The sequence below is a fragment of the Grampus griseus genome, assembly GCF_964374135.1.
Source record: "Grampus griseus genome assembly, chromosome: 16".
Taxonomy (NCBI): Eukaryota; Metazoa; Chordata; class Mammalia; order Artiodactyla; family Delphinidae; genus Grampus; species Grampus griseus.
The window spans coordinates 60,227,972-60,237,211 of record NC_139010.1 but is presented as its reverse complement, the minus strand read 5'-3'; positions in this window follow the sequence as shown (position 1 = coordinate 60,237,211).

The window sequence follows — 9,240 nt, the reverse complement described above, 5'->3', positions numbered from 1 at the left end:
ACACTGCAAGACTACGAATCCCAGAAGACTGAGCGGCGATACCCATTTGCACACGGGAAGAGGGCACTGGCCTCACGAGGGAGCCTGGGAGTAGTAGTCGCATTCAGCAGAGCCTGAGTGGCACGTGCTAGAGGCATACTGTAATGCATAATTTTGTGTTGCGCGCGGGGACCTAGCTGGGGAGCGCGAGGTAATAAGGGGATAATTACCTATTGCGTATCTTTTTATTTTCCCAATTTGTCCAACTGTCAGAACCCCCTCTTTGTCTGACGTTTTACCTGCTGCACGTTCCTTTCTCCTTAGTCCAAGCGGGCCTGTGTTTTGAAACAGCACCCCCTCGTGGGCACCAGCACTCCAGGAGCTAAGCCTCACCCGCTACACTGCGGCACTACCGCGAGTTTAATCTTAGAACACAGCATTATCGGTGTCTCTCTGAGCTACTCAGAAACCCACGTTCGTGTCTCATTACCAAATTTACTTCCTGCTACTGCAGATCATCTTGCTATCTTCCAAATACAACAGGTGTTTTCCTGCCTTGTGGAAAACTTTAGCCTCAAAACATCTTTGAGGCCCTGTTTTATCCGGGAAAGACTTTTTGGTTATCCCAGCCAACCTTGATCCCTCTCTGTATTTCCACAGTCCATCACTATGTCTATTATTTACTCATTTGCCATTTAGAAGCTACTTCATATTGTTTTCTTTTTCTTTTTTTAAATATTTATTTATTTATGTGGTTGTGCCGGGTCTCTGTTGCAGCAGGCGGGCTCCTTAGTTGCAGCTTGTGGGCTCCTTAGTTGTGGCACACGGGCTTCTTAGTTGTGGCACGCGAACTCTTGGTTGCGGCATGCCTGTGGGATCTAGTTCCCTGAGCAGGGATGGAACCCAGGCCCCCTGAATTGGGAGTGCAGAGTCTTAACCACTGTGTCACCAGGGAAGTTCCTGTTTTCTTTTTTTTTTTTTTTTTTTTTGCGGTACGCAGGCCTCTCACTGTTGTGGCCTCTCCCGTTGCGGAGCACAGGCTCTGGACGCGCAGGCTCAGCAGCCATGGCTCACAGGCCCAGCCGCTCCGCGGCATGTGGGATCTTCCCGGACCGAGGCATGTGGGATCTTCCCGGACCGAGGCACGAACCTGTGTCCCCTACATCGGCAGGCGGACTCTCAACCACTGCGCCACCAGGGAAGCCCGTTTCCTCTTTTTTTTTTTTTTTTTTTTTAACATCTTTATTGGGGTATAATTGCTTTACAATGGTGTGTTAGTTTCTGCTTTATAACAAAGTGAATCAGATATATATATACATATGTTCCCATATGTCTTCCTTCTTGCGTCTCCCTCCCTCCCACCCTCCCTATCCCACCCCTCCAGGCTGTCACAAAGCACCGAGCCAATATCCCTGTGCCATGCGGCTGCTTCCCACTAGCTATCTACCTTACTACGTTTGTTAGTGCGTATATGTCCATGACTCTCTCGCCCTGTCACAGCTCACCCTTCCCCGTCCCCATATCCTCAAGTCCGTTCTCCAGTAGGTCTGCGTCTTTATTCCTGTCTTACACCTAGGTTCTTCATGACAATTTTTTTTCCCGTTTCCTTATTTTTTAAAAAAGTTTTGTATTACAAAAATTTAAAAATCACTTCAAAGAATACAAAACTATTTAAGTAAGAAATATACTTGGCCTACAAATTCCAGTCCCCAGATTTAACCCTTGTCACCTTTGGTGTGTATTCAGCCACACTTTTTCTATGTATATAAAAACGTATAGGTCCCAGTGAAGAAACATTCAAACATTACTTCCTGTCCTAGTCCCAGAGCCTGTAAAGGTGAACCCACTGGGGCTGGCTGGAGAAGAAGAGGAAAATTTGTTCCAGAAGGAACTGAGGGATCATAAGGATTTCAAAACATGGGAAAGGGAGGAATAAATTATTCGTCAAAAATCAGTTGTGTAGGGCTTCCCTGGTGGCTCAGTTGTTGAGAGTCCGCCTGCCGATGCAGGGCACACAGGTTCGTGCCCCGGTCCAGGAAGATCCCACATGCCTCAGAGCAGCTAGGCCCGTGAGCCATGGCCGCTGAGCCTGCGCGTCCGGAGCCAGTGCTCCGCAACGGGAGCAGTTGTGTATATTTTTTCCAGGCCCAAAGAAAGAACAAGTCACGTGTAATGGAATCTAACTCTTGGAGAATATCAATAGGGAATTTTCAAGTTATTTGTTATACAACCTAGCTGTTTTAATTAGCATACAATCATTCCAGCCCCTCTAAATAAAAAAGTTTTGTTTTATTTTGTTTTTCTTTTGGCCGCTCCGCGCGTGACTTGTGGGATTTTAGTTCTCTGACCAGGGACTGAACCCAGGCCCTCGGCAGTGAGAGCGTGGAGTCCTAACCACTGGACCACCAGGGAATTCCCAGAAGTGTTTTTTTTAACCTTAAAAAAAATGTATAGGGACAGACATTGACCTTTGTTCAAAAATGGGACCATCCCACATGTATGGTTCTATAACTTGCTTTTTTTTCATGTAACAATATGTTTGTCCATTCATTAACCAATATATACTGAGATCTTGGTGAGTACCAGTTCCATTAAAAGAATATATCATTATTTAAATGAATATATAATTTAATATCATTATCATTATTTAAATTATATTTGTGATTTCTAGTTTTTCACTATTACAAATTAAGTTACAGTGAACATTCTTTTTTTTTTTTTTGCGGTACGCGGGCCTCTCACTGTTGTGGCCTCTCCTGTTGCGCAGCACAGGCTCCAGATGCGCAGGCTCAGTGGCCATGGCTCACGGGCCTAGCCGCTCCATGGCATGTGGGATCTTCCTGGACCGGGGCACGAACCCGTGTCCCCTGCATCGACAAGCGGACTCTCAACCACTGCGCCACCAGGGAAGCCCTACAGTGAACACTCTTGTACATGTATCTTTCCTTTTTTTTTTGCCGTGAGATCTTAGTTCCCTGACCAGGAATGGAACTCACACGCCCTGCAGTGGAAGCACTGAGTCCTAACCACTGGACTCCCAAGGAATACCCTTTTTTTTTTTTTTTTAATCTTTGCCTTTTTGTACACTCTTTCTATGGAATACTTTCCTCGAAAGGAGATTGCTGAGTTAAAGGGTATATATGTATGTACATTTGAAATTTCGGTGGACAATGCCAAATTGCCCTTCAGGAAGGTTGTATTAATACACATTCCCAGGGAATTCCCTGGTGGTCCAGTGGTTGGGACACTGCGCTTCTACTGCAGGGGACACAGGTTCAATCCCTGATCAGGGAACTAAGATTTTACATGCCGTGTGGCACAAAGTATTAAAAAAATAAAAAATAATACACATTCCCACAAAAAATTCATGAGAAGAGAGGACCTCTTGTTATGGACTGAATTGTGTGTGTCGTCCCCCCTTCACCATGGGCAAAATTCATGTGTTGAAGGGCTCCACACCCAATATGACTATATTTGGAGATAGAGCCTTTAAGAAGGTAATTAAAGGTAAATGACATAATAAAGGCAGGGGGTCTAATCCACTAGGAATGGTTGCAGAAGAGGAAGAGACACCTGCAAGCCAAGGAAAGAGGTCTCACTAGAAACCAGCCCTGCCAGCTCCTTGATCTTAATCTTCCAAACTCCAGAGCTGTGAGAAAATAAATTTCTGTTCTTTAAGCCACTTAGTCTGTGGTATTCTGTTAAGGAAGCCTGGGAAGACTAATACAACTTTCTTTTAGTTAGTTTCTTTTTTCTAATTTTTTTAAAAATTTATTATTTATTTATTTAATTTATTTTTTTGGCTGTGTTGGGTCTTAGTTGCAGCACGTGGGATCTTTGTTGAGGCATGCGGGATCTTTCATTGCGGCACCCTGGCCCTTCGTTGCGGTGTGAGGGCTTCTCTCTAGTTGTGGCGCAGCACGCATGGGCTCTGTAGTTGTGGCGTTCCGCTTCCAGAGTGCGTGCACTCTCTAGTTTGTGGCACACAGACTCTCTAGTTGAGGCCCGCGAGCTCAGTAGTTGTGGCACCCTGGCTTAGTTGCCCCGAGGCATGGGGGATCTTGGTTCCCTGACCAAAGATCAAACCCATGCCCCTTGCAGTGGAAGCACAGGGTGTTAACCTCTGGACCACCAGGGAAGTACCTTACTAACCTTTTGGGTGAAGTGAATCTGTTCACAATTCTCCCTATAAAATAGAGAGGGCAACAATAAAGTTTATTTCCAATAAACTTAGAAATAATTTGCCAGTGAGAAATCAGTAAGAACCAATACAGGGTGGCACAATTCTTCCTCTGTTGAAGAAACATTCTCTAAGAGATGCTCTGTAAATGCTGGTGATTTGGGCACTAATTATGGTCATTATTATAAGGATTAGACTCTGGGAAGAAGATTAATGTTAAAGAAAGCAGAAAGCTGTGCCCTTTTTTCTTTATTCAGCATATGATAAAAAAATATTCACCTACATGTGGTGTCTGCATGGAATCTACTAAAAAAGATACGAATATATCTCTAGGTCTCCACTGCCACCTAGACAGGAGTGTTGTGGCTACTAGTCTCCTTGGCTGGTGCATTCCTAAGGGCTAGGAAGGAAAACCTCAGAGACACAGGCCACCAAATATTGGGTGTCAATCACATCTTTGCCTGACTCCACATTCACCAAAGACTCATCTGATTATAATAACTGATTTCCCATATCATTTTCTATGGGGAGAGTGAGATGATCAAGTGAGACAAAATGCCCAGTTCACATGACATATATTTCTCAGTGTGAATTAACAAATCAACATTCTGGTTTACTTATTGAGTGCCTACTATGCACCAGGCAATGTTTTAGGCACTGAAGATACAGCAATGGCAAAACAGACCAACAAACACACAGAAACAAAAAAACCCTCCCTAACAGAGCTCACATTCTAGTGGGGAGACAATCTCCAAGTAAACAAAGAGTCAAAATAATTTCAGAGCACCAGAAGGGCTATCAGAAAATAAATGGGGGACTTCCCTGGTGGCACAGGGGTTAAGAATCCGCCTGCTCGCATGCCACAATTACTGAGCCCGCATGTCACAAATACTGAGCCTGCGTGCTGCAATTATGGAAGGCCGCACGCCTAGAGCCTGTGCTGTGCAACAAGAAGCCACCACAATAAGTCTGTGCGCTGCAACTAGAGAATGCCCACGTGCAGCAACGAAGACCCAACACAGCCAAAAATAAATGAATTAATTAATGAGAAAAAAGAAATGGGATGGGACTTCCCTGGCGGTCCAGTGGTTAAGACTCTGTGCTCCCAATTCAGGGGCACGGGTTCAATCTCTGGTTGGGGAACTAAAATCCTGCATGGGGAAAAAAAAGAAAATAAATGGGATGGAGACTGTAAAAGGTAAGAGGGGACAATTTTATTTTATACGGTGTGATCAGGTAAGGAGGAGGAGATCTTTGAAGTAAGACCTGAATCACAAGGAAGACCTAGCCATTCAAAGAGCATTCTAAAGAGCATTCTATGGTAAGAAGAACAGCCAGTGCATGGGCTCTCAAGTGACAACACGTTTTTTAAAATAAATTTATTTTATGTATTTATTATTTATTTTTTGGCGGCATTGGGTCTTCGTTACTGGCTTTCTCTAGTTGCGGTGAGCAGGGGCTACTCTTTGTTGTGGTGTGCGGGCTTCTCACTGCGGTGGCTTCTCTTGTTGTAGAGCACGGGCTCTAGGTGAGCAGGCTCAGTAGTTGTGGCGCATGGACTTAGTTGCTCCACGGCATGTGGGATCTTCCCGAACCAGGGCTCAAACCTGTGTCCCCTGCATTGGCAGGTGGATTCTTAACCACCGCACCACCAGGGAAGTTCGACAACACTTTTTTTGTGTTCAAAAGGAAGACTAGTTTAACTAAGGAGTTCTAGAAAAGAGGCAGAGTAGTACCAAGATAATGTTTCATGTGTATTTAATTTGTGTGAATCAGTTTCCTGAATCTGATGAATTCTGATTAACTTCCTAAATTAAACCTCCAGACCTGCAACACTAAGGACCAGACCTGTTGTCATTGAAAACCCCCAGGATGGGTCCCAATAACCTCTGCCTCCTGTTATTCACACTCTTATGTAGTTCTCTCCCCATTTGTACCAGGGTTGGTCTGTGTAACCAATAAGATAAGGCAAAAGTGATGATATGTCACTTCCAAGATTAGATGGTAAAAGGACTGAGGCTTCAGCCCAGGTGTTTTTGTTTCTCTCTCTCTCTCTCTGATCTCTTACTCTAGTGACAGCAGCGTGCCATATTGTGAGCAGCCCCATGGAGAGTCCCATGTGGCAAAAAATTGAAGCCTCTGTCCAACAGCCATTGAAGAACTAAGGCCTGCCAATAACCACTAGAGTGAACATGGAAGCTTATTCTCTAGCCCCAGTCAAGATGACTGAAGACCTGGACAACAGTTTGACTACAACCTTGCGAGAGACTATGAGCCAGAACCAACAGCTTACCCACTCCTGGATTCCTGACCCTCAGAAACTGAGGGAAAAAAGATAAAAAATAAAAAAATAAAAAGAAACCAAGGGAGATAACAAAAGTTTGTTGTCTAAGGTGCTGAATTTGAGGGTATCTTGTTGCATAGTAATAGATAATTAATATACCTGGTTTACAGTTATTCTTTCAGGGAGATGCAAACTTTCAGGCAATATTCCTTTTAGTGCTTTATTTTTAGCCCCAAACAACCCACAGTTGAGGAATGGTTTACAGTCTTGAGCTTGCTGTCTCCTTGCAATATCCCTGGAAGTATTAGAAAAGTAGGGATTATTGTCCACATTCTACTGAGGAAGAAATTGAGGCTAAGGGAGGGTTAAACAATATGCCCAGGGGCACACAGTGAATAGAGTAGACTGTTTTCTTTGGTTCCTCTGTTCTTAGTAGTGTATCCCCCACTGTACTAAGCAGTTGCTTATGGAATGAATGAATAGGTTTCATCCCATTTGGTGGCATGCTCTGAAGGGGCATGGACCCTTTTAGAAGGAACTATTCCCAAATATTGGCATGTGTAAGAACCAACTGAGGCACTTCTTTAAAATGCAGATTCCTAGATCCCTTTCCTCCAGACGTAATGTTTCCTCCACACAAGGATGGGGCCTTCTACATATTTATTTGGCCAAATCTGCCAAACTGATTTGACAGAGAGAGGGATGGTAATGGTAAATGGTGATGGTGATGGTGATGGTAAATGGACAAGAAGGGAAGGAGTCACTTGTTGGAGCAGGGAAAGATAAATCCTATCAGAATTCTTATAATCATTTAGTAAGTGTTATAGGACACATATCAGGTTCTAGGCACCTTCTTAGGTGCTGGGGACAGAGCCATCAGTAAGACATATTTGCCATCTTGATGGAAAAAGAAGATTCGTCCTTGAAAGAAAGAGCAATACCAATGAGTATTTGAGGGAGTTTCAGGGCTAAGAGAAATGTGGGAGAAAATAGAGAAGGCCAAGGTCAAGGTCAGGAGAAGAAGTTGGATGGGACAGGTTCTAGGAGCTGGAAGAAGCAGGGAACCCACCTGTCCTAAAGCAGTCTAGCTCATTGCTTCTGCTGTCTGCCTCTCTGTGGGGCTCCTCTTCCCTTCTCCTTTCCTTACCACCTCACCTCTTCTCACTTCCCATTTTGCTTCATCCCCATGTCTAGAGTCCATCTTGCACTAATGACTGTATTTAAAAATATTGGAATGCCCCTGAATTATTCACTTTTTTTTTTGCCACGTCACATGGCATGCAGGACCTTAGTTCCCTGGCCAGGGACTGAACCCACGCCCCCTGCAGTGGAAGTGCAGAGTCTTAACCACTGGTCCCCCAGGGAAGTCCCTGAATTATTCACTTTAAAATGGTTAATTTATGTCATGTGATTTCACCTCAAAAAAGAAAATATTGGACTTCCCTGGTGGTGCAGTGGTTAAGAATCCGCCTGCCAATGCCAGGGGACACGGGTTCGAGCCCTGGTCCGGGAAGATCCCACATGCTGCGGAGCAACTAAGCCCATGCGCAACAGCTACTGAGCCTGCGCTCTAGAGCCTGTGAGCCACAGCTACTAAGCCTGCATGCTGCAACTACTGAAACCCACAATGCTGGAGCCCGTGCTCTGCAGCTAGAAGCCACCGCAATGAGAAGCCTGCTCACCTCAACGAAGAGTAGCGCCCGCTTGCCGCAACTGGAGAAACTCTGCGCACAGCAACGAAGACCCAACGCAGCCATAAAAAAAGAAAATACTGGGTGCTCAAATCTATCCATCCACATCAGCTAAGCCTGCCACCCTCCAGGACCTTGTCATTAAAGACCTTCCACATAGACTCATTGCCTTCCTACCACACCCCAGGGCTATCTGCCAGGCATCTGTGACTTCTCCCATTTTTGCCTGCAGCACAGTTTCCAGAGCTGCTCCAATGATGGTTTCCTCTTCTTCCCCAGGCCTAGTCCAAACTAGAAGTAAGGCAGAGAAGAGCACTGGGTCAAGTACTTGTTAGCTGTGTGACCTTGGGCAAGTTCAGGGAGGTGAATCCACTTAACTTAATCACCCATTCAACAGTACTGAGATAATATTTCCTTAAAGGAAACAGGACCAATAGATCAGCTGGGGTGGGAGTGAGAGGAGTACCTCCCCAGAGGAGGTGAAGGTGTAACTGAGGTTTAAAAGGCATTAACTAGTTAGTAGGCAAAGAAGACAGAGAAGAATGTTTTACAGAAAGTTTGAATTTATTAGCCTTCCTGAATCTGTTTTCTTGTTTGTTTAATGGAGGTAACAGCACCTTCTTCCAAAGGTCATTATTAAAAGTAAATGAGATCTCAGGTGTGAAACACCTTGCGCAGTACTGGGCACATAGTATATACTCAACAAATGCTGTTTTTCTTCTTCCCAGCCTTCCACCTTCCACATGTGTAATCTAGGAGAAGGGAGCCTTAGATTGAGAGGAGGCAAAGTCCCCTATAGGGTGGGTTATAAGCCCCTTTGTCCACTCAAGTGATTGGTGATCACCGTGGAATCTGGCCAAGCTAGTTATTTGGAATGAGTGGCCTTAGGGGTGAGTGGTTACAGGATTGGGGGAAGGCAAATTCGTACACAGTAGAGAGTGAAAGGGGTCCAGCCAATTCAGCCCACTCCTGAAATTTTTTTTTTTTTTTTTGCTGTACGCGGGCCTCTCACTGTTCATGGCCTCTCCCATTGCGGAGCACAGGCTCCGGGCCCAGCCGCTCCGCGGCATGTGGGATCTTCCCGGACCGGGGCACGAACCCGTGTC